Source organism: Crinia signifera, chromosome 3, assembly GCF_055691185.1.
Source record: "Crinia signifera chromosome 3, ASM5569118v1, whole genome shotgun sequence".
Lineage (NCBI taxonomy): Eukaryota > Metazoa > Chordata > Amphibia > Anura > Myobatrachidae > Crinia > Crinia signifera.
Window position 1 is genome coordinate 17,153,423 of NC_139219.1, and position 27,116 is coordinate 17,180,538.

At 46.8% G+C, this 27,116-nt stretch overlaps 1 protein-coding gene across 2 annotated transcripts in view; it reads left to right on the plus strand.

Moving 5' to 3' along the window:
• The window catches only part of KIF6 (kinesin family member 6), a 253,176-nt gene that overhangs the window by 162,000 nt on the left and 64,060 nt on the right, over positions 1 to 27,116 (plus strand). The window lies entirely within an intron of this gene.

Genomic DNA, 27,116 nt, shown 5'->3' on the forward strand with positions numbered 1-27,116 from the left:
GGCGTGGCCGGAGTGCGCGTCACCCCGTGAGGCCACGCCCCCTTTTCTCGAGGCCACACCCCCTTTTCGGGAGCGCGCGCGAACGTCCCGACCTCCCAACTTCAAAAGTTGGGAGGTATGCTATATAGGTCGGATGTGGACTGCTTCTTTGAAGTTGGATATCTCCAGTTCCCCAGGGCCGATTTTCAAAATTCTGGTATCCCTGGAAAAAGGGGATCCTCAGCTATCAGCAAAGGGCCCTTATACCCCTGGGGCCCCTGGGAAAGTGCCCATTAAGCCCATATGAAAAGACAGCCCTGAGTGTACCATGTCCCCCTCTCCATAAACCGCTACCATTGCGCTTGGCACAGTTTACCATTCCCATATGTACAGTAGTCTACTTGGAGTATCAAAAAGTTGAAAAAAAAGCAAAAAAAAAAAATGCTAAATACTTGTGTAGTTGTGTATGTTGTGTCGGTCATTCAAACCAGTTGACCTCTTGAAAATATGGCCTAATGGGGGAAATTTACTAAGATGTGTATTCTACTTCACTTGTGATGTTGCTATGGGTAACCAATCAGATCCTGTCTACTATCTTCTAGAGCAGGGCTGGGCAATTGCGGCCCTCCAGATGTTGAGGAATTACACATCCCAGGATGCTTTGCATTAGTTTTGCTATGTGGCCATGCTGAAACTGATGCAAGGCATGCTGGGATGTGTAGTTCCTCAACATCTGGAGGGCCGCAATTGCCCAGCCCTGTTCTAGAGGGTGCTAAATAAATAAGAAGTAGATTCTAATTGGTTGCCCGTAGCAACATCACATGTGAAGTAGAATACACATCTTAGTAAATTTCCACCATTGACCGTGGGTCTTTAGTCCAGAACTGAATGTCCGCCATCACTAGCCCTCACTGGCATTTCGGTAACATCGCTCCAGAGAATCTTGTTTCTGCACCAGTGCAGGGAATGTGCACACTCCACCCAGCCAAGTGCGGTGCCCTGTGCTTCATAAAACGGCCTGTGTCATTGTCACATATTGCGGTGCAGCGCGGATCCACAGAGGCTTTTACAGGGAATAATTTGCTCTTTGGAATTTCCTACAGTGGCTTTTTTTTTAATTAAGTGCGGTAAACCCTGTATATTTATCCCATCTCATTAAAATGCCACGTAAGGACAGTAAAACCACACAGTACCATATGGGATCATCACTTGTGCCTCAGGCTGTGTCTGTGTTATCAGCCTAACGGAAAACATGAGCTGCCTTTATTTGTATTGGTGTAGACAGTAGTCTACAGATAGCAGACGACCACCTGTCCTATAACTAAACTGTGTGAGCAGGCTGTAGTGTAATACCTGCGGAACGTGTCTCCTTATTCAACACAGAACGCTGCAACATCACTTGTTCCAACACTATATGCTGTTACAAATATGGTTTCATTCCAGAATCTTTGCCCAGGTCTGTTCAGAATAATCAAGGGAAAGATGGATGGTCTGTGATTTCATTACTTTATTCCTGGTATTCCTTATGTGAAATGTTTTAAGATCCAGATTAATGTGCTCCTTAGAACATATGTATTATATTATGATGCCTTATAGGCTTTTATAGACATTTTTTGTTTGTTTTTATGGCCCATATGTACAGAGAACATTCATTAGGTATGTCCTATATTTATATGGGGCCTTTTCTACTGTTTTAAGCCTCGTGCAGCAGATTGGCTTATTCTGTAATGTGGTTTCAGAGGGATAGTGACTGTATGCAGGAATGCAATAACATAGCATGAAGGGTTTGTGTAAGGTCAGCTTGTGACGTGTGCATTTCCATCATTGTCAGACGGTGAGTAAGCAGATCTGTGCTGCTGTGTGATTGCGGTACTGTCAGGAGTACACTCTGCAGCTCTGTCTACACATTTATTTATTTATTATTTATTTATTTATTTACAGTTTCTTATATAGCGCAGCAGATTCCGTTGCACTTTACAATAGTAGACAGTGATAAGACAAACTGGGTAACAACAGACAGACTCGGAGGTAGGAGGGCCCTGCTGCAAGCTTACAATCTATAGGGATATAGGGGGGGAAACATAAGGACAGGCACCAGTAATAGCATAGCAGTTACAAGTCCAGAAGGGATGCTATATAATACATAAGTGCCTCGGAGGGTTATGCATGTAGAACTTAAATATGATAGGCTTGCCTGAAGAGGTGAGTTTTCAGGGAACGCTTGAAAGTTTGGAGACTGGTGGAGAGTCTTAATGTGCGTGGAAGGGCATTCCATAGGATGGGAGCAGCCCGATAAAAGTCCTGTAATAATGAATGCAGGGGCAAACGCAGGATTTTCAGAAGGGGGTTTCCAGAGGGGCGGAGCAAAGCACGGAGATGGACACTTAGGTGACCCAGTATATGCCGGGTCAGTTAAAGTATTATAGAGAACCAAATGTATATAGATAATAATAATAATTAAAAAAAATTATATATATATATATATATATGTATATATATATATATACATACATACAGGGGCATCAACAGCAGTGTAGACCCCTGGGCATATCAATGTATTGGGGCACCTACCGATCCTCCAGCAGTAGGGGTGGGGGAAGCTTTGATGTCCTGTGGGTGGTAGGGGGTATTATATCAACCGCTCAACATGTAGGGCCTGGATCAGTAATTTCCACTAATTACCCCTTTTCTGCACAGATGGTGGGAGATGGGGTGGGAGAAGGGGGCATTGGGCTGAATGAAGGGGCCCTGATACATAACTTCCAGGGTGATAGAGGATGTTTAATATGCAGAGGAGGGGTGTATAGTGGAGTGGGCTTATTATTCATAATATTCTGGTGGGAGGACAGCTTGCTTGACTGCAGATATCTCCAGTTGCCAGAAATAGATTTCTTCGATTGGGGACTAGGGGATCAGAGTTCAGGAGGTAGAGCAATCGGCCAACAAGAATATAAAACTACATACCAGGTTTGTGGAGCTGGAGCAGTAACCAGCTGCTGGAAGGCTGATATCTCTGGTTCTGGGAACAGTAGAGACCAGCTACTAGTGTCCATCAAAGGGGGAGAGGCACAGCATTTGGAATATACCCTCAGAAATACTTTGGATGGGGGCCACTGCTTTGAAGTCAGATATCTCCGGTTCCCAAGGGCCGATTTTCAAAATTCTTGTATCCATGGAAAGAGGGGACCCTCAGCTTTCAGACTAGGGCCCTTAGACTCCTGGGGGGGTTTCTGGGTACTCAGAAACCCCCCCTGCGTGCGCTACTGGAATGGGAGCTAGTGATCCGTGCAGAAGAGAGACGCAGATCTTGTGTAGAGCGTAGTGGTCGAGATGGGAGATATTTTGTGATAAGTGCAGAGATATATGCTGGTGCAGTATGGTTAATAGCTTTATAAGCAAGTAGAAGTGTTTTATATTGAATACGGTAATATACAGGCAACCAATGGAGGGACTGGCAGAGCGGATCAGCAGACGATGAGCGTCTTGCAAGGAAGATCAGCCTAGCAGCAGCATTTAAAATTGATTGCAGTGGTGAGAGTCTGTTCTTGGGAAGACCAGTTAGGAGACTATTGCAATAATCAATGCGGGATATAATGAGTGCATGGATAAGAGATTTGGTAGTGTCTTGTGTGAGATAGGGTCGTATTTTGGATATGTTTTTTAGATGCATGTAACATGATTTGGAGACAGATTGAATGTGGGGAAGAAAGGACAGTTCAGAGTCGAGGATGACCCCCAAGCAACGAGCTTGTGGGGTAGGGTAGATTATCGAGTTGTCAACAGCGATGGAGATGTCAGGATGGTAACTGTTCTTATTTGGCGGGAATATAAGTAATTCCGTTTTGGAAATATTGAGTTTGAGTTGGCGACAAGACATCCAAGATGAGATGGCAGAGAGACAATCAGAAACTCGACCCAAAACCACTGGTGACAACTCTGGGGTTGATAGATAGATTTGAGTATCATCAGCATACAAGTGATACTGAAATCCGAAAGAGCTGATTAGTTTGCCAAGAGAGGAGGTATAGATTGAGAAGAGCAGAGGACCTAAGACTGAACCTTGCGGAACTCCGACTAACAGAGGTAATGAAGAGGAAGTAGAGTTAGAGAAGCGAACACTGAAAGAGCGATCAGATAGGTAAGATGTGAACCAGGAAAGGGCTGTATCATTAAGACCTAGGGAGTGTAGTGTTTGTAAGAGAAGAGAGTGATCGACGGTGTCAAAGGCAGCAGAAAGATCAAGAAGAATAAGTAGTGAGTAATGGCCTTTAGACTTAGCCGTTACCAGATCATTCACCACTTTAGTCAGTGCTGTCTCAGTGGAGTGTTGAGAGCGAAAACCTGACTGAAGTGGGTCTAATAGGGTGTTAGAGTTAAGAAAGTTTGTGAGGCGAGAGTAGACAAGTCTCTCCAGTAGCTTGGAGAGGCATGGGAGCTGAGATATAGGACGATAGTTAGAGAGAGAGTTAGGGTCAGAATTCTGTTTTTTTAGAATAGGAGTTATCACTGCATGTTTGAGCAGAGAAGGAAAAGTACCAGTAGTAAGAGAGAGATTACAGATTTTAGTTAAGGTTGGAATAATCACAGGAGATATATTTTTAATGACTTGCGCAGGTATAGGATCGAGAGGAGAGGTAGTAGAGTAAGAGGATAAGAAGAGTGCGGATACTTCCTTTTCATTTGTGGGCTCAAATGAAGAGAAAGTGCCAGAGGGTTCAGGTGGGAAAGAAAGAGGGTTAGAGGTTGTGGAAGAGCATACCATTTCATCTCGGATGTTATCAATCTTGTCCTTAAAGTAGGAGGCAAGTTCTTGTGCACTGATGGTAGCCGGTGGGGGAGGAGGGGAAGGGTACAGAAGAGACTTAAAGGTGTTAAAAAGTCGCTTAGGGTTGGTGGCATGAGAAGAGATGAGAGATTGGTAGTATGTTTGTTTGGCAGTGTCCAAAGCATTGCTGTAGGAGTAGTAGCTAGTTTTATATGCGAGGAAATCAGTCGTACTACGAGATTTGCGCCATTGGCGTTCTACTTTACGTGACTGATTTCGTAGTTGTCTTGTTGTTTTGGTGTGCCACGGTTGGCATCTAAGCCTACGTGGGGTGTAATGGGTAGCTGGAGCCACGTCATCAAGGGCTGTTTCAAGAGTCTGGTAGAGGTGGGAAACAGCAGAGTCAGGAGAGGTAAATGTAGAAATTAGTGAGAGCTGTTGTTGCAGGGAGGTGGTAAGTTGTGGAAAATTAATTGCATTAGTATTTCTACGGGTTAAAGTAGGCTTGCATGATTTCAGTGTCAGTGAGCTTGGGGTAATGGAAGAGAGTGAGAGGGTAATGAGATTGTGATCAGAGAGAGGGAAGGGAGTGTTAGTAAAATCAGAGACTGAGCACAGCCTGGTGAAAACAAGGTCAAGGCAGTGGCCTTCCTCATGAGTAGAGGAGTCAGACCACTGGGAGAGGCCGAGAGAGGAGGTTAGAGAGAGGAGTTTGGAAGCATGCAAAGATGGTGGACTGTCAATAGCAATATTGAAGTCACCCAGGATGACAGTGGAGATGTCAGAGGATAAGAAATGGGGGAGCCAGGCAGAGAAATCTTCTAGAAATTGAGTTTTGGGAAGCCCAGGTGGGCGATAGATTGCAGCAACACGCAGAGAGAAAGGGGAAAAAATCCTAATAGAGTGAACTTCAAATGATGTAAATGTGAGTGAAGGAGCAGATGGTAGAACTGAGTATGTGAAGTCTTGTGACAGTAATATACCAACCCCACCTCCTTTACAGTTACCAGGCCTGGGGGTGTGAGTGAAGTGGAAACCACCATGTGACAGTGCTGCAGGCGAGGCAGTGTCTGATTGTGTGAGCCAGGTTTCTGTAACTGCCAGCAGGTTGAATTTGTGAGAGATAAAGAGGTCATGGATGGATGTTAATTTATTGCAAACAGAGCGTGCATTCAATAGGGCACATTTAAGTTGTTTGGTGTGTGGTGGGAGGCATGTGATATTTATGAGGTTAGCCGAATTTCTAGGCATACAACCAGTAAGCTCTGAATGGGACAGGTGGTTTGGGCCTGGGTTTGGTGATATGTCACCAGCTAATAAGATTAGAAAGGAGAGATAGATAAAGGTGGATGTTTGTGTTTTTTTGTATTGGTGGTGGGATGTGGATGTGAAAGTACAAGTAGAGAAGTAAGTAAAGAGCTCATGAGTGTTTAGAAGAGGGGAGTGAATAATAGAAGAGGCAATGTGCACAGAGTGGTGAGTGTCAGGGAGATTACAGGATGAGTGAAGTTTGGTGAAAACTCCATGTAATGAAATGAGAAGTAGCAGTTTGGTAAGCATGATATAATAATGTATATTGTATTTACCTTGCTTGATGTTGTTCAATGTTTTAATAATGTATATTGTATTTACCTTGCTTGATGTTGTTCAATGTTTTTCAACTGTTTTTTTAACTGTTCTTTAAAAGTAATATCACTTAGTAGATTTCTAACTTAGAGAACTGCCCAGGCAGAGGACTGCCTAATAAGTGAAGATATATACCAAGTCTGATTAGAAGAGGCTACAGCTGAGGGCACATGACCAGCTAATCAAAGGACATCAATTAGCTTGTTTTAAATAAACACTAGCCAAAAATATATACCCCAATAAATTAGGCCTCACTGACAACAGCTTCAAACAGGTTATGCAAAGGCTAGAAACATCCTTAACAATACAACACTAGTTCTGCAATTGCCATAATTCAGATTAGCAGTTAAAAGTGATTTAAGTAGACAAATGAAAAGTCACATACATGGAATAATTACTGCAAGACCTCAATAGGAGTAGATGCAGAGCGCTGGTATTTGTAGTGCGGACAAATGAAAATTCACATACATGGAATAATTACTGCAAGACCTCAATAGGAGTAGATGCAGAGCGCTGGTATTTGTAGTGCGGACAAATGAAAATTCACATACATGGAATAATTACTGCAAGACCTCAATAGGAGTAGATGCAGAGCGCTGGTATTTGTAGTGCGGACAAATGAAAATTCACATACATGGAATAATTACTGCAAGACCTCAATAGGAGTAGATGCAGAGCGCTGGTATTTGTAGTGCGGACAAATGAAAATTCACATACATGGAATAATTACTGCAAGACCTCAATAGGAGTAGATGCAGAGCGCTGGTATTTGTAGTGCGGACAAATGAAAATTCACATACATGGAATAATTACTGCAAGACCTCAATAGGAGTAGATGCAGAGCGCTGGTATTTGTAGTGCGGACAAATGAAAATTCACATACATGGAATAATTACTGCAAGACCTCAATAGGAGTAGATGCAGAGCGCTGGTATTTGTAGTGCGGACAAATGAAAATTCACATACATGGAATAATTACTGCAAGACCTCAATAGGAGTAGATGCAGAGCGCTGGTATTTGTAGTGCGGACAAATGAAAATTCACATACATGGAATAATTACTGCAAGACCTCAATAGGAGTAGATGCAGAGCGCTGGTATTTGTAGTGCGGACAAATGAAAATTCACATACTTAGTAGATCCTGCGGGTGTTGTCAGCTGTGTGATCGTGGTACTGTCAGGAGTACACTCTGCAGCTCTGTCTACACATCCTGGGGGTGTAGTGTCAGCTGTGTGATTACAGTAATGTCAGGAGTACACTCTGCAGCTCTGTCTACATATCCTGCGGGTCTAGTGTCAGCTGTGTGAGGGTGGTACTGTCAGGTGTATGCTCTGCAGCTCTGTCTACACATCCTGGGGTTGTTGTGTCTGCTGCGTGATTGCAGTACTGTCAGGTGTACACTCTGCAGCTCTGTCTACACATCCTGCGTTGGTAGTGTCAGCTGTGTGATTGCAGTACTGTCAGGTGTACACTATGCTGCTCTGTCTACACATCCTGTGGGTGTAGTGTCAGCTGTGTTATTACAGTACTGTCAGGTGTACACTCTGCTGCTCTGTCTACACATCCTGCGGTTGATGTATGAGCTGTATGATCGCGGTACTGTCAGGTGTACACACTGCGGCTCTGTCTATACATCCTGCGCGTGTTGTGTCAGCTGTGTGATCGCAGTACTGTCAGGTGTATGCTCTGCAACTCTGTCTACACATCCTGTGGTGGTTGTGTCAGCTGCGTGATTGCAGTACTGTCAGGAGTACACTCCGCAGCTCTGTCTACATATCCTACAGGTATTGTGTCAGCTGTGTGATTGTGGTACTGTCAGGAGTACACGCTGAAGCTCTGTCTACACATCCTGCAGTTGTTGTGTCAGCTGTGTGATCGCAGTACTGTCAGGTGTATGCTCTGCAACTCTGTCTTCACATCCTGCGGGTGTAGTGTCAGCTGTGTGATTACGGTACTGTCAGGAGTACACTCTGCAGCTCTGTCTACACATCCTGCAGTTGTTGTGTCAGCTGTGTGATCGCAGTACTGTCAGGTGTATGCTCTGCAACTCTGTCTACACATCCTGCGGGTGTAGTGTCAGCTGTGTGATTAGGGTGCTGTCAGGTGTATGCTCTGCAGCTCTGTCTACACATCCTGTGGGTGTAGTGTCAGCTATGTGATTGCTGTACTGTCAGGAGTACACTCTGCAGCTCTGTCTACACATCCTGCAGGTGTGTGTGATCGCGGTACTGTCAGGATTACATACTGCAGCTCTGTCTACATATCCTACAGGTGTTGTGTCAGCTGTGAGATTACGGTACTGTCAAGTGTATGCTTTGCAGCTCTATCTACATATCCTGCGGGTGTTGTGTGAGCTGCTCTCGCTACATAATGCCAGTTACAGTACCTGTGTCTGGGGCTTTGTATGTGCCCTGTAACACTTCACCATGCTTGGACTAAACAAAATTATGTTCCTTTTCTGACGTTACTACAGCACGGGGTGTCAGACACAGAATCGGATCATCTGTGACAACATCACCATACGCCACTTAATCCGGCCACCGCAGAACCTACTAAGAGGCCAGGAAATCTCTAATACGATGGAGATCCTGACCCCCCCCCCCCCCCCCACACACACACACACACAACCGCGGAGACACGCCTCTGTTTTGAGAGGCATTTGATTGTATGTTCCTAGAGCATGCTGTAGAATGTGACTGTAAGCTCTGCGGGTCACAGCTGCTTCATTCCATTTAGTCGATGGAAGCCCCAGTATGAAACATTAAGCAGGTGCGCCTTGTAGTAATGAACATTTGCCAGAAATCATATTAACAGCTTCTCCCATAGCGCTCCATTCTCTTATTTACTGTAAATAGTCTGCTCTAATAATGGAACCGTACGTAAAAATAACCAAGAAACAAAGAACATCTGTCGATGACATCAGCGTGGATAGAACATGGTCTAGACCCCAGAGAAGGAGCTGGAGTGTGCGGCCTACTAGCAGCCACAATTATGTAATCTCTCCGTCGTCATGAATAGGAATAATCTGGGGGAGCGGTTTCATACAAACAGGCTCATTGTGATATATGGGCACGTGTCACGCAGCATCCTATCAGGTCTTACAGCAAATCTTCCAACACAAGACCTACAAACGCCTGTTGTGGACCAATAATGAAGGATTTCGGAGCCACACAAACAGCAAGTGGACCCATAAAGATTCACTTTTGTTCGGCCGTAGAACAGATTAGGGATCAACCGTAATTTTTTTTTTCCACAAATGGATGATTGTTTTGCCATCGATTAGGAATGGCCATCATTGTGGTTGCCATCGATGGCAAAACTTCTACATTGACCATAAACTATTGATGATTATGATTCATCGATGGTCCATGGCCATCCCTACCATCGATGGAAAAGACGCCAACAATGTTTTCTGTCCCGGCTTGAGGAGGCGGAGCTCCACCTTTTGATGTGACCTTCATCGGTCTGCCACATTCCCTGATTGGTCCGTGTGACCCGCCTCCCATTCATTTTAGAGTTACCACATGACCTGTGTGGGTGAATCGCTTGGAATGGTGCACTGTGTAGTGGTTGTACCTCAGCTGCCGCATGGCTACATAGGGGCAATAATAGCAGTAGTAATAGGGGTAGTGATGAGGGCAGTGGCAGGGGCAGTGACGGGGGTAGTGAGGGGGGTAGTGATAGCTGCAGTGATGGGCAATGGCATAATTATAGAGAGTGCAGGGGGTGCAGCTGCTATGGGGCCCTCTGGCTTGGGGGGCCCAAAGCCACAGAAGGCTATCCCCTGCACCCTCTAATAAAAAGTTTTCCTCACTTTTTATTTGGAATGATCGCCGGATTTACATCCCGCACAGCCGCATTGTCCTTCCAAAGAGGGAGACGCGTCTCTGTATATACCATCAGTGTTATGTAATGCTGCCATTTCCCTTTTGAAACTGTAAAAAAAAAAAAAAAAGCCTGCTTTGTTTAGGGGGTAAAGACCTTTATCGGGCTGGTTACACGGCAGTGTATGGGGAGGGAGACGGTAGGAGGGAGCTGCGGCTTCTGCAGATTCTGTCAGTGTTGCGGAGCCGGAGCTGTGTGGGTGACGGACACTGACTGACTATGCTTATACAGTGCCACACATGTCCCGGCTCCGCTCCTGCAGGCTCAGCTGCACTGACACTGCCAGGCTCCACCCAGGATCTTTTGTTGCCGGTCACTAGACTGGACCATCCTCTTTCTACATTGGGAAACAATATCAGCTCTTACCGTTACTGCGGTTTCTATTCTTCCAAAGATTTCACAATTTATCCATCATGTATTTCCAATGGCAATTTAATTAAAGGTTTATTCTAAAGGAACGTGTGAGTCATGTAAAGTCAATGTATGTCATGTTAGCATCATTTTATATCCCAACGATGCCCACGTGACAATCCTGTCTTAATACTTGTTACACTCACTCCCTGATCACGGCAATGATGTCCTGGCCCAGAAGTGCTGATTATGTAAAACATGCCAGACGCAGTCAGTTGTCTAACCGACGATGGGCCAGTGAGCACCATGCTGGAGAAATGGGGACACATGCAGCGATGTGAGCAGCATGTGGTGCTGGCAGGAAGATCAAGACATTCCATATTCCCAGTGTGAGTGCAGCAGGAGAGATCAGCGGAAGGAACAAGGGGGATCCCCACCTTCAGGGGTAGGACAGAGGTGTGAGTCCTCAGGAGAGGACTATCTGGGTGAGTGGTAGGAAACCGTGAGAGGCCCCCAGTGAGAGCATATAGGGTGAGCACACATCACAAAGAATACCAGTTTGTGACCACTGCAAACTGGCGGTCGCAAACTGGTATTCCAAGAGAATGCACAGGTATGCAAGGTACTGCTGTCCCATTATTCATGTTGAGAGTGAAGGGAAATACTTGACTGATGTAATCGGAGGTAACCTATAGGAATGTTGTGCTGGAAAGAGAAGAGCAAGGATTTAATTGTGATTGCCGTGACAACCCTTTTTGAACTTTTAATTATCTGCTTGTTGTTTGTGATGAAATGGCCTAGTGTACCGTTCTTACTGTACTTCACTCCCATGCACTGGCCTAGTGTACCATTCTTACTGTACTTCACTCCCATGCACTGGCCTAGTGTACCATTCTTACTGTACTTCACTCCCATGCACTGGCCTAGTGTACCATTCTTATTATACTTCACTCCCATGCACTGGCCTAGTGTACCATTCTTACTGTACTTCACTCCCATGCACTGGCCTAGTGTACCATTCTTACTGTACTTCACTCCCATGCACTGGCCTAGTGTACCATTCTTACTGTACTTCACTCCCATGCACCGGCCTAGTGTACCATTCTTACTGTACTTCACTCCCATGCACTGGCCTAGTGTACCATTCTTACTGTACTTCACTCCCATGCACTGGCCTAGTGTACCATTCTTACTGTACTTCACTCCCATGCACTGGCCTAGTGTACCATTCTTACTGTACTTCACTCCCATGCACCGGCCTAGTGTACCATTCTTACTGTACTTCACTCCCATGCACCGGCCTAGTGTACCATTCTTACTGTACTTCACTCCCATGCACCGGCCTAGTGTACCATTCTTACTGTACTTCACTCCCATGCACCGGCCTAGTGTACCATTCTTACTGTACTTCACTCCCATGCACTGGCCTAGTGTACCATTCTTACTGTACTTCACTCCCATGCACTGGCCTAGTGTACCATTCTTACTGTACTTCACTCCCATGCACCGGCCTAGTGTACCATTCTTACTGTACTTCACTCCCATGCACCGGCCTAGTGTACCATTCTTACTGTACTTCACTCCCATGCACCGGCCTAGTGTACCATTCTTACTGTACTTCACTCCCATGCACTGGCCTAGTGTACCATTCTTACTGTACTTCACTCCCATGCACTGGCCTAGTTTACCATTCTTACTGTACTTCACTCCCATGCACTGGCCTAGTGTACCATTCTTACTGCTGGCCGGGTATCACATTAACACTGTGCTGATGAAATGGGGGCATGCTGTGATGTAAGCACTATACGAGAAAAAATGGGACATGCTGTGATGTGTGCACTATGCTGGAGAAATGGGACTTGCTGTGATGTAGACACTGTGCTGGAGAAATGATGATTTGCTGTGATGTGAGCACTGTGCTGGAGAAATGGGGATATGCTTTGATGTAAGCACTGTGCTGGAGAAATGGGGACATGCTGTGATGTAAGCACTGTGCTGGAGAAATGGGTACATGCTGTGATGTAAGCACTGTGCTGGAGAAATGGGGACATGCTGTGATGTATGCACTATACTGGAGAAATGGGGGCATGCTGTGATGTGTGCATTATACTGCAGAAATGGGGACTTGCTGTGATTTGAGCACTGTGCTGGAGAAATGGGGACTTGCTGTGATTTGAGCACTGTGCTGGAGAAATGGGGACTTGCTGTGATTTGAGCACTGTGCTGGAGAAATGGGTACTTGCTTTGATGTAAGCACTGTGCTGGAGAAATGGGGACATGCTGTGATGTAAGCACTGTGCTGGAGAAATGGGGACATGCTGTGATTTGAGCACTGTGCTGGACAAATGGGGACTTGCTGTGATTTGAGCACTGTGCTGGAGAAATGGGGACTTGCTGTGATGTAAGCACTGTGCTGGAGAAATGGGGACATGCTGTGATGTAAGCACTGTGCTGGAGAAATGGTGACTTGCTATGATTTGAGCACTTCTATGTAGACCAGGGGTGGGGAACCTTTTTTTGCCAAGGGCCAATTGTATGGTGGAAAAATCCTTCGGGGGCCATATGTAAAAATTTCTCTTACAAATTGTCCTGCTGCAGCCGTCCCACGCTCCGGCGGCTGCCGCTGAATAGGACTGACAGTCTCCGGTTGCTGTTAATTAAGAGGAAACTCGCAAGAACTACCGACCTCTCGCAAGAAGTCCCCTGTACTTGACTCCCGGCAAAGCCACCGGGTGGGTAGGAGGGCCACTCAGACCGGCTACGGGGGCCGCATACGGCCCCCGGGCCTGAGGTTCCCCACCACTGATGTAGACTGAATTCTATTTTCGTTTATGACTCGTGCGCTGTGAATCTGCTTACAGGGCTGCCTAGAGGATCTCTGATTGAGGAAAGAGTTTGAAGTATGTTTTCTGCCTCCGCTGGGCCAACAATAATGATTGGTCACTTTAGGAAAATAATTTTGGAATTCCACACTTTGGTCTAAATTGCATGTGAGCAATATCAGATGTCTCACAGTGCAGCGGTATCTGCAAGTATGCGTAGCGTTCTCCCCAGGAATGTCCGGCGTCTCCTTATTTTCTTTGATAATAAATATTTGTATCAGATTTCCCTTTTTTCGGTCCACCCGTATCAGACATCGTAAATAGTGCCCCGCTCATGGCCGGATAACCACGCCACTCGTAGGCGATGCTATGCGCAATATCTGCCGCGCCGTCCAAGAACATCACGGCAAACACCGCTATCACAGCAAATGCTGCTGTTCTTGGGTCGGTTCTTGCACTTTTCATTCTAAGAATTCCAGCGTAAAATACGAGACACCTGGTACTCGAAAGCCCAAAAAATAAAAACGCCATGGTTTCTATGTATACGCAGCTGTTCTTGTACTTTATCCCAGAAAACAAATAACTGGATAATCCCGGCTGGGAGTGGTCCGCTAGACCAACGTAGGAGTCCTGCATGGTGCAGAAGGAACGTACCGTATGTAGTGTGGATGTGGGACCATTTGTAGACAACAAGTAGATAGACAGCCATTAGGTCGACACCATTAGTTTGACAACTCAATAGGTCGACATGCTTTTAGGTCGACATGTCATTAGGTCGAAATGTCATTAGGTTGACATGTCATTAGGTTGACATGTCATTAGGTCGACATGTCATTAGGTCGACATGTCATTAGGTCGACACTGCCATTAGGTCGACAGTGTCTAGGTCGACAGTCAAAATGTCGACATGGATTTTTTCACAGGTTTTTGGCCGAAATGTCGACACAGTTGACATGGACACAGTTTGAAGTGAACCGCAGCCCCTCGCTTCGCTCACAATGCTTCGGGCACACTAATTTATTCTCCCACCACGCCCTAGTGGATAGTAGGGCATGAAATACTGCCTGTCGGCACATGTCGGCTCAAAAAAACAGTGAAAAAACCATGTCGACCTTTTGACTGTCGACCTAGACACTGTTGACCTAATGACATGTCGACCAAATGGTATGTCGACCTAATGACATGTCGACCTAATGGTATGTCGACCTAAAAGCATGTCGACCTATTGAGTTGTCGAACTAATGGTGTCAACCTAATGGCTGTCTATCTACTTGTTGTCTACAAATAGTCCGGATACCATGTAGTGTTCCTTCTAGGAACCAAACGGGGCAGGGCGCTGGAGGGGCTGACCGGGCACGCCAACGTCACTAAAGGGGGCGTGCCCGGGCCGGCACGTCACAAATGGGGGCGTACCTGGGCCGGCGCGTCACAAATGGGTGTGTGCCCGGACCGGCACGTCATAAATGGAGGAGTGCCCGGACCGGCGCGTCACTAAAAGGGGCGTGCCCGGGCAGGCACGTCACAAATGGGGGCGTACCCGGGCCAGCGCGTCACAAATGGGTGCATGCCCGGGCCGGCGCGTCACAAATGGGGGAGTGCCCAGGCCGGCGCGTCACTGAAGGGGGCGTGCCCGGCCGTAACTACGTCCCCGAGCTGCCGGGAAAGCGCCGTGCACCGCAATCTATGGCGGCGCTGGGCTTCACCGGTGCACTGCGGCGGGCAGGTAGCAGGCTGTTTTAGCGGGGTGCTGCTAGAGGGGCAGGGCGCATTCTGCCCTTTAAAAATCAGGCAGGGTGCAGCGCCCCGCTAAAACAGCCTAGCGGGAACACTAGTATGTGACATTGCAAAGGCCACGTGTTCTCCAGGATAACACCAGATGAGAACATTCATGATGAGGTGTAGGAGGATTGGGAGACAGGGGCATGGGTCATTGGATCGACCCATATTAAGTCCACCTCAGTTTATTTTTCCGAATGTCAACATAGTTGACATGGACACCGTGAAAGTACCGCACCCCCTCGCATGGCTCGCTGCGCTTGGGGCACGGTGCCTCGCTGCGCTCAGTACACTATTCTATTCTCCCACCACGCCATATTGGATAGTAGAGCATGAAATACTGCCTGCCGACACGCTCAAAAAACTCATGTTGACCTTTTGACTGTCGACCTTTCCATTGTCGACCTAATCATTGTGTCCACCTTCCATCCCTGTCGAAATTGGTCATGTCGACCTATTTACTGTGTCGACCTAAGCCATGCCAACATTCAGTTGTCGACGCAATACATGTCGACCTAAATAGGGCTGACCTAGTGACCCTATCCCGGTAGAGTAGTGCCGCAATCATGTCCTCTATGCATATCATTAATAGACAGTAGGTCGACACAAAGAGGTTGACTTGCTCTAGGTCAGCGAAAGTTCAACACAAGCAAAATATCGACATGGCAGTGATCAACAAATGACAAGATTGACAAGGACAGTTTGGGGGAATTTGTGTCTTCCTTTGGACTCCTTTTCCATCCGCGTGGTCTTCACGGGAGGCTGCTGTCCCCAAAATGCACAAATTAACAGCAAGAAAATGTGAAAAACTCATGTCGACCGTTTCATGTGTCAGCCATTTCCATGTCGACATCAAGCACCGGACATTCTCGTGTCGACCAGTTCACTGTCTACATAGACACTGTCCACCAATTAGAACGTAAGCATATAGTAAGTAGTAATATGGGAAAATGTATGTTGGCTTACCTGAAATAGTGATTGGAGAGGCTTTCTATTGGAAGCGCTATCTGCTATCCCCATGCTGGGCTGTGATTGGCAGATGCGGCTTCCAATTGGAAGCCTTTCTGCCAGCTCAGCGCTGCTTCATAGACTGCAAATGACGCAGTCCGTTAAAGCCGCAGGGAAGAGACGGGGGCACGATTGCGCATGTGAAATTTCCACCCCCATCAGCCATGAGGGTCTTCGGTATCCGGACTGATCCTAGAATTACTCTAGGTCGACAGTCAAAAGGTCAACAGGGTTTAAAGGTAGAACAGACAATAGGTCGACATTGTCTAAAGGTCGAGAGAGCTTAAAGCTCGACATGGTCAAAAGGTCAACATGTGGAAAACGTCAACATGAAATGCGAGGAGACATGATACACTTAGACAGTGTCCATGTCGACATAGACACCCTAAAAACACATGTTGACCTTTTTCCATATCGACCTTTAGAGCCTGTCGAGCCTTTGACCCTGTCGAACCTTGTGACTGTCAACCATCAGTGGTCGACCATATGATGGTAGACCTAGACACTATAGATGTTTTATACCATAACCAGGGTCTTCTATGGGCTGCAAAGGAAGCAGCCCATAGAGGTCAGTGCACAGGAGCCCATATGGGCTGCACAGGAAGCAGCCTATAGAGGTCAGTGCACATGAGCCCATATGGGCTGCACAGGAAGCAGCCCATAGAGGTCAGTGCACAGGAGCCCATATGGGCTGCACAGGAGCCCATATGGGCTGCACAGGAAGCAGCCTATAGAGGTCAGTGCACAGGAGCCCATATGGGCTGCACAGGAAGCAGCCTATAGAGGTCAGTGCACAGGAGCCCATATGGGCTTCACAGGAAGCAGCCCATAGAGGTCAGTGCACATGCTCGCCTCCACTGTTGGGGATTCTTTTTTCCCCAACACTGAGGTAGCACTGAGGTGAGCGCATGTGCACCACTTGTGACGGTGCGCTGTGGGAGAATAAACAGAGGGTGATGCAGGGGCCGCGGGAGAATGAACAGAGGGTGCTACAGGGCCAGGCAGCACAGCCCACCCACTGTATATGATATATCTCTATGGCACAGGAGAACATAGATTATTTCCTATTCATCTTTTACAATTTTTTTTACTGAATTACTGACATTTCCAATCCTTCTCCTTGAGGTGGAACGTTAACATTCTTCATGTTCTCTAAGAATTTCTCAGACACCCGGGCGACTACTTGGTGTTGCCACTCGCATCAGATTTGCATGGCACTTCTAATGTTCCTCGCACAAATGGTTCTGTTTAAAGTGTTTCTCACTCGTATCCCAGTTTGCGGGTTCCATGGTGACAGGTGTCAGCAAGCCAATTTATCCTGCGCTCCTCAGATTGCGCAGCTCGGAAGGATGAGAAGAACACTTTGGACAGACACAAAAGAGCCTTGTTCTTAGAGTTTGGTTTCAATCAGAACTTGATGGATCTCACTCCCCCCATCACTTTCCCAAGTCAGAGTCTTGCCCTAACATTTCCTGAGGTTTACATTTTTTTGGGTTGAAGATTCCATTATTTACATCGCTTAATCACAAGCATGCCCCCATCAGTTGTTCTCAAAATGTCCATGTCTACAGACCTTCCTTTGCTCATGGTGCCAGAATTATTTAGGAAAATGTTCCCCAGATGTAATCTACTGGCGTCTAACATCATCTAATCTATTTGTCCGTTCACGTTTTTATTCATGTTGAATCTTCAATACTGAGGGAGTTTGTTTATTGGAATATTTCTGTCTGTGGAGGAGCCTCAGCTTTATTTTCGGGGGGTGAAAGTATAGTAATTGCTTTCATTCTGCATTATGCTGTTAGATATAATTCACAGAGACAGGGCAAGGCCGTTACAGTGCTGGGGCAGTTCCTGTACAGTCCGCTTGTCAATCACAGTGATTAATGCAGCCAGTGTGCTTTGAACAAGCGGCACCCGGGTGTTACCCGCCAAGGGTTGACACCAAAGTGCAGGCTCCTGCTCAGTGACAAGAGCCAGGTGCTGCACAGTACCATTATGTGCTGCACCAGGCTCCTGTCACATTGTAGGAACCGGCACTTGCATCCACAGCAGTCTCTGTGGGCAGCCTGCATCTCCCGAACCCGGGAGTGACAGAAACGTTGTTCAGACCATGAGGCTACCGATGCATGAGGCCACACCCATACTAGTGAGGCCAGATCCCCTTTTGCTGACATGCGCACCCTGCAACCTTCTACTCCACCCCCACGTGACCTTTCTGGGCACAAGGTTCAGGGAGAATGCTGCAGGACATCATATGGTGCCCTTAAGCATGACCACAGATGCCCGGGACCACAGTAACAGCACAGGGAAGGAGCTCAGTGTTAAAGGGACAGATCCAACGTTTTTTGTTTTTTTACAAATTTAGACTTGGCTACAAACCAATCAGGAGCTGATGTTGCAGTCCACTTGCGGTTATGGGCCCCGGACTGGAGTCCCGCAATCTCCAGCGGCCTTACTACTGAAATCTCTCCATTGCTATTATTCTGTAGAATTGCATTTCCTTTACACTGTGCCGGGAGAATTAATGCTGTCTTTTCTTGTCTATATTAACCCCTGGCTTACATAGACTGTATCTCTCCTCCAACCGGCTCACGAGGCATGCGCCAAATCTCGCAGCATCTCTTGTGCAGCCTGGAGCAAGGATACCTGCAGCTGTTGCAATTGATCGCTGCAGGTGTCAGAACAGACAATGCTATTGTAGTGATCCCTGCAGGATCACAGCAGGGCAAGGAGTCGTGGAAACGGGAGCACTTTGAAAACAGCGGATAGGTGTTGGGCTTTCCCTCGAGCGCTCTGGACTGCGGCGGCGGGGACGGACGGGCCTGGCTGTTTTAGCAGGGCACCGTTAAACTGCAGGGCGCGTTTTTCCCTTTAAAAATCAGGCAGGGCCCATCGCCCTGCTAAAACAACCTAGATCGAACACTACTACTGACTGTTCATACATTGCCCCCACATATCAACGTGCTATTTTGTACATCCAGAAGAAGCCACGCTTGTTCATTCGGCCGGTGTGGCAAAGCTTTCCATCTTGGCGCTCCGTTCTCCGAGATGGGGACACGTGAGCAGCTTGCGCATCCCATTGTCGCGAGTGCGGCACGTGATGTAACACCATAAAGATACCTTTATATGCATGGTGCACAAATGTTCATGTAAGTCTGTGGGCATAGAACACAGAAGGTGGACCGTACAATATTTAACACACATCACTCCCTCGTCTGGGAATAAGAAAACTCGTAATAAGAACTCCAAATATTTTTCTGTGGTTTTCGTTTACATTTTCATATGTAAATCCACTGATGAACAATATCGGGAGATCACAGGGAAAATAATCTGAAGATCTGATCTAATTACGCAAGTTACCAAAATATATATCCTACAGGTGAGCGCTATTAACCATTTAAAAGATTTCCTCCAACTGGCCGGTTCTAAAGGTGCCCATACACGTACCGATTTCCCGGTACTTTTTGTGCTAAATCGCATCTTATCGCATAGCATCGCACCGGGAGAATCGGTGCATGTATGGGCACCTTAAGATGTAATGTGTGTTTGTGGGCCTTGTTGCCCCTAGTATGAGCCAGCCCTGTTGTTACCCATTGAAAGTCAATTGGGTCTCATAGGACATCCTTATTTACTCATATTCCAGGCTATGCTGTACAATATATATATATATATATATATATACTAGTGATTGGCCGTGTGTGATAAGTTCGCGCAGGAGCCTTACACTTATCACCCCGAAACATGTTTTCCTAATCCCGCTCCCCTGAGAGAGAATCCTGTTTACTGTTTCTGTGTTCTGCTTCTATATCCTCCACACACTGGAATCTGTCCTGCAGGGGAGCTGGGCTGCATCTATCCTCTCCTCACCCCAAGCCCTCCAAAGCTTACATGCAACAATAAATTTCAAGCCTCCTTGGCCCAGTGCCCGGGAGCCCAACCAGCCTTAATCCGACCCACTGGTTCGGCTTCAGACCCATTCTGTAATAAACCAGAGATGCTTTAAAGGGGCCAACACCTTGAATTCTGGGCTTCATCGTTATAAGATGGCTAGAAATTCCTCCCCTCTGCCATTAATTCCTTGGCTCACTAATTTGGCAATCAGAGTCTGGAAATAGATTTCAGATGTGTTTGTTTTGGACAGTCGTGTACGATTCTTGAAATAGTTGCAAAGATTGTCAATAAAACAGTGTTATTGTGAATGATCCGCATGGACTAACATAGGCAGCGGATCCCTACTGCATTCCCTGGTACACAACTGTACTGGGTACTGAGAACCCAATAACTACCCTAAGAGGCTGTTTAGCTGAGCTCCAGGAGTGTCTAAGCCCCACCGCTACTGTACCCTGAAAACACAGTGGTCCTTATAATAAGACCTCAATATGGAAGGTCAAGACTGTAGCATAGCCAACCAGCTGGACTAACACTTGGGGGTTTAGTATTAAGAAACACTGATCACGTGCAGAATCTTGGCATTGTGCTGGATGGTGGCATCTCACACCATCAAATCTTCATTTTTTCATCTGAGGAGCAGAGCCAGCATCAAGCGCTTAGTTTGCTCAAGAGCTATGCCTACAGTCATACATGCGTCTGTGTCATCGCGTTAGACTACAGCAATGCCCGCTATCTTGTTCTCCCAGCAAAAGGATGACACCCTTGCAGCTGGTACAAAACGCAGCTACCAGACTGTTACCCAACCATTATTATTCCAGGCACTTAACACCCATTCTCTACTCCCTTCTCTGGCTGCCTAGAAGATGGCAAATCATTTTTAAGACTTGCTATCTGACTTTCAAAGCCCTACATGACCACGGCCAAGGTACCTGAAGCAGCTTCTGATTCTATACTGTCCACTCGCGTACTGTCATCTATAGATGAAGGACTATTAGCAATACCTAGAATCTCCCATAATTCATTTGGGGTTGGGCCCCTCTAGAATCCCCCTAAATCAGACTCAATACTTTCCTGGAGAAGAGAAGATAGCTGTCTTCCTGTCTTCTCACTGTTCTCTCCACCTCTATCACTGTCACCTCCCAACTGTCCTGTTAACAGCGGGACAGTTCCACTATGTGGAGAATGTCCCGCTGTCTCTCCCGCGGGTGGGGGGGGGGAGCAGAAGATCACCACAGGAGATCACCACTGCCAGTGCATCAGAACAGCCAGAGCATTGATCACTGAAGAGATGCTGGGGGCTGGCCAGTGCAGGGAGGAAGCCAGTGGCTGCCCAGCTGCTCGAAGAGCGCTGGACACCCCCAAAAAATGCTGAAATATGGGGGTCGCGGCACTAGGCCATGCCCTCTACCCAGGGTCATGCCCATCTGCCCGGTAGCCCCACCCCCTTTTCAGACTGGCCGCACTTTTGACAAGAAATACAGGTGGAAAAAATCAAATTTCGGAAACCAGCACCGGGCTCAAACACCCAGCATCATGTTCACCAGTTCTGCACAAGAGCTGACAGTCTAACTCCCTGAGGACTGTCACTTAGTCTCACTATGCTGTCAGCATTGCACTAGATCTGTCTGATCTCTCATCTCAGCAACTCTCACCTCTCCCCACTAGTATTTTGGAGCTGTCACTGGAGTAGTGGTTGGCCTCAGCTTGGACTCCACCAATGTGACATGCATGAATGGGTTCCCTGTAGTGAGCCTGGAGGTTCTAGGTTCCTGTCTGGCACAGATTGTCACAGAGGGCATGCCTAATGTCACTCTCACAGTCCCATCCCGGTGGAGTTACTCTATATCTAACTGTGGGGCGATCAGCCAAAGGGGCATTACGTAAGGGATTCTTCAGGTCTTAATATGAATTACTTTTTATTTATATACTTTTCCAACAAAACAGCGGGTGATTAATTCTTAAAACCTGTGTCCTTTTACGTTTAAGTTCTTTAAATATTGACATAATTAAGACCATTCAAAGCTTCTTGGCTGTCGGTGATGGTGATGTTACATAAATGGGTACTTACTGACCATGCATGGATCTGATTGTTACTCACTTCTTCCAAACTGGGGACCTCTAGTGTCAGGTGATGGTAGTGTATTGATTTGGTAACTGAACCAGCCCCAGCCATTAAATGTGTAGAAACCAGATAGAAAACTCCTTTCTGTGCATCTTCAACAAGTCTTATAGGGGTCTATTTATCAAATAGTCCTATCGCTTATTAGGATCTTCTCCATTTGAAAAGAGACTGCTATATAACAGACTAAAGAACAGACATCAGAGAACTTTTAATCTGTCGCATTTTTAACAGTCTGGACGTGGATTTATCACCTGCGCGGCTAGATAGGAAGATGTCACATCAAAATTGCGTACCCCTGCAAATTGGGTGGAGTTCCCAGCCGCCTAGAAAGGTAGCTGGCCTCTACCCCCTCTCGCAACCTACCACAAACCCCTTTGTTTTCCTAGAAAGTGGGCGGTCCATGGAGGCCACTAGCGCAATCGGCACTGAATCGTGTCATTGTTGCCCGTCCTCTGCCAGTTATCTGGGCATTGAATAGAAGCAGGCTGGACTACGATGACATGATTGCCCACCCATGAGGAGGCCACGCCTCTTGTTGTATCCACTTGGCTTCCCCCTCCCACATGGTGCAGCTGGTAAGTCGGTTACATAGAACTCTAGTGGTCCCTATTTAGTTAGGGGCTTTTTATATGTGATTTATGCACCTGGGCTTCAGCGCAGACCTTGTGTGGCCTTAAAGGGGGGGCTGATGCTACATCCTGGGGAATCCTAGGTGTCAACCTCAGGCCTGTCAACATTCAGTGGTCGACTCAGTGCATGTCAACCTGAGGTCGACCTAGTGACCGTATCCCCATGTATCAGGGTCTACCTAAACTCTATGCACCCCTTAGTGTACTTATTCATGATGCTCCAAGTGTTTGAAGAAGACCTTATCTGCGAAGATCTTGCAGCCCAAAAATTCCAGACAATACGATCTCATACCTGGAAATGATGTATTATTTTTATTTTCCTATTTGACAACCAAAATAAATATAAATATTTCCCAACTTAGCGCGGAGTAGGGGGAGCTGACATACGCTCACCCCCAAGCGATCCCATAGACTTCCATGCTGGCTTTCTCCGCACGTGCCTCTGTGCTTACATAAGTCCTAGACTTGCAAAGTGCTGGCTTTCCGGGGGTTCAGGCAAGGTAATAGCGCCTGGCAGGTTACATTCTCCGGGCGGTTGGCATATTTCATTCTATAAATATTTCTGCAACACATGGAAATCGTTCCGTCCAAGGTGCACGACTCCAAAGGTTATACTTTCTCTTAAATAACATGTCCGCATCTCCGGGGCCAAGATCCGCTGTCCCTGCCAGATACAGGCTAATAAAATGCTTTCATTTGCTTCACTGTTCTGATGGAAACTGTAAGTCGTTCAACCCAAAGAAGCCACGCTCGTGTATTTATGGGAACAAGCGGTGAAAAGTGAGAAACGGTCAAGTACATTCGGTTTGATGAAACCAGGAAACCTGGCCAGCCAGAAAACGTCCGGGGTGTTGACTGTGTTCAACACCCCGGACGTTTTCTTGCTGGCCTGGTTTCAGGTTCCTATTCATTTGTGAAATGATTTTTCGAAGATGCAACCAAGAAGGGTCAACAAGAGTGGGAAAATAAACAGTTTCACTGAATATCTCTATGAATTCTCCTGCTAACGAGTTGGATTTAGCAGACACGGGCTACTCTCCTGCGCTAGTGCCTGACATCGTGCAGTGTAAATATTGGAAATGTCTGTGGCAGAGCTCTGCATTCCTTCAGTAAGTCCAGGAAAAGGCCTGGCGACGGCACAAGCATTTTATGAGTTGGTGGTGTTTTTATATCAGCTCGTTACTTTTACTACTGAACATTTCCAGTTGATTGTGTTCCTGAAGTAATGATGTTAGTTGGGTTAGCAGCCCCTCTGCATTTAACATTTGCACATATATCTGCTTTCTGTAACGTGTGTCAGGTGATTTGTACGCCCATCTGGTCAGTGTTACCGTTGTCATTTACAGGTGTGATCCCCCGACCCCATGACATCATCTTGTCTTCAGTGATTGGTTCCGCTCAGTGTGAGATTTTTTTTATTATGCAATACACGTGTAATACGGACTGGTGTTTGCCAGCATGTAATCAGGGTGATAGCAGAGGGCTGTGTTTTGGTTTGTTCTTAATTATCCCTACACTACTTTATATTTTAGACATGCTCAAGATGGAGTATTTGTTATACGGTTATTATATTATATATTGTGGCTCCTGAATCACAAAATATGAAGGGGGTGGGTGTCCTGGGCCGTACACCCTAATCGTAGACCTACATAAAGAGGTGCTACCATGCTGAGAAATGTAGTATCAGACAGGAAATACTAATATATAGGTGCAAACTACAAAGTAACACAGATTATAATTGAGGCCAACAATGTGGGACCAACCACAATGTCAAGTTGGAATCACACAATCTTCTAGAACAGGCCTGGCCAACCTGTGGCTCTCCAGATGTTGTAAAACTACAAATCCCAGCATGCCTTGGCACCGTTTTAACACTACCTTATAGCAAAACTGTGGCAAGGCATGATGGGATTTGTAGTTTCACAACATCTGGAGAGCCACATGTTGGCCAGGCCTGTTCTAGATTGTCATTAAATGCTATAGAATTAAGATTTCTCCTCATTTGGAACTAATGGGCCCATGCCAGACCATTTGCTGGACCATTATTCCTCCCAAACCATCCACTACAATTGTCAGTTTACAGGAAGTGTTCTCCTGGCATTGGCCATGCCTAGATTCATCCATCAGAGTGTGAGATGGTGAAACTTGATTTGTCTCTGCATGAAGTCCAACGTGCTTTACACCAATCCATCTGACCGTTGGCTTTGTGTATTTTATATTTTGTTGCTCAGCCATGAAATTCCCATCCATGAAGCAACAATTAGTATAAATGCCTTTATGTCTTATTAGTTAGTCCCTCCTGAATAACATAAAGGCTTTAATACAACTCCCAGAATTCCAAGGGAACATTGTCAATATGTGAAATGTCGACATTCTGCATGGACCGAAGGTTAGGCTGCAGCTGCAGGGGGTTAGGGTTAGGTTGCTGCAACAATAGGGTTGAGCTATGGGACGAAAAGGTTAGTGTTAGGCTACAGCAGTGGAGGGTTGGTCAATGGTAGGGAAGATTAGGGTTAGGCTACAGAAGAGGAGGGTTAGGCTGCAGCAGTGGAGGTTTGGTCTATGGTAGGGAAGATTAGGGTTAGGCTACAGAAGAGGAGGGTTAGGCTGCAGCAGTGGAGGTTTGGTCTATGGTAGGGAAGATTAGGGTTAGGCTACAGAAGAGGAGGGTTAGGCTATCTGAGGGAAGATTGGGATTAGGCTAGGGGAGAGGAGGGTTAGGCTATTGGAGGGGAAGGTTAGGATTAGGCTGCAGTAGTGGAGGGGAAGGCTAGACTGTAGCAGCAGAGGGTTAGGCTATGGTAGGGGAAGTTTATGGTTAGGCTGCAACAGCAGAGGGTTGGGCCACAGGAGGGGAACGCTAGTGTTAGGCTGTATCAGTGGAGGGTTAGGCTGCAGCAGAGGATTAGGTTATGGTAAGGGAAGGTTAGGCTGCAGCAGAGGATTAGGTTTTGGGAAGGGAAGGTTAGGCTGCAGCAGTGGAGGATTAGGCTATGGGAAGGTTAGGCTGCAGCAGTGGAGGATTAGGCTATGGGAAGGGAAGGCTACAGCAGTGAAGGGTTAGGCTGCAGCAGAAGAGGGTTAGGCCACAGGAGGGGAAGGCTAGTGTTAGGCTGTATCAGTGGAGGGTTAGGCTGCAGCAGAGGATTAGGCTATGGGAAGGGAAGGTTAGGCTGCAGCAGAGGATTAGGCTATGGGAAGGGAAGGTTAGGCTGCAGCAGTGAAGGGTTAGGCTGCAGCAGTGGAGGATTAGATTATGGGAAGGGAAGTTTAGGCTGCAGCAGTGAAGGGTTAGGCCACAGGAATGGAAGGCTAAGGTAAGGCTGTAGCGGCGGAGGGTTAGACTGCAGCAGAGGATTAGGTTACGGGAAGGTTAGGCTGTAGCCGCGAAGGGTTAGGTTATGGGAAAGGAAGGTTAGGCTGCAGCCGCGAAGGGTTAGGTTATGGGAAAGGAAGGTTAGGCTGCGGCAGCAGAGGATTAGGCTACGGGAGGGGAAGGTTAGGCTGCAGCAGCAGAGGGTACGGCTATGGTAAGGGACGTTTATGGTTAGGATGCAGCAGTAGAGAGTCAGGCTATTGGAAGGGAAGGCTAGGGTTAGGCTGCAGTGGAGGTTTAGGCCTCAGGGGGGGGGAGGTTAGGGATAGGCTGCAGCAGTGGAGGGTCAGGCTATTGGAGAGGAAGGTTACAATTAGGCAGCAGTGGAGGTTTAGGCCTCAGAAGGGGAAGTTTAGAGTTATGCTGCAGCAGCGGTGGGTTAGGCCTCAGGAGGGGAAGGTTAGGGATAGGCTACAGCTGCAGAGGGTTAGGCCTCAGGAGGGGAAGGTTAGTCTACAGCAGCGGAGGGTAATGCCATAGAAAGGGAAGGTTAGGGATAGGCTACAGCTGCGGAGGGTTAGGCTACAGGAGGGGAAGGTTAGGCTTAGGCACTAGGGGGATACTTACCGCTGGCGCTGCTTCAGGATGAGCTTGAAGTAATCATGGTGTCACAGCTAGTTTACCCGGAATGTTTTGTTGACATGATGATTGTCAATGTTCATTTCAATGTGTCACGGGTGTCAACATTTTGGCCATTTCAGCATTGTATATGGCCATTTCAGCATTGTATATGTCAACAAAATATACCCTCTTGTGTATGGTTATAAATTCACTGAATGCCTAATAGATTTCTAGCATCCTCTCACTGTACACTGCGATATACAGCATATAAATCATGATAATAATCACCTGTTGTATGCTGCCAGTATCTGTATAGAAAACACA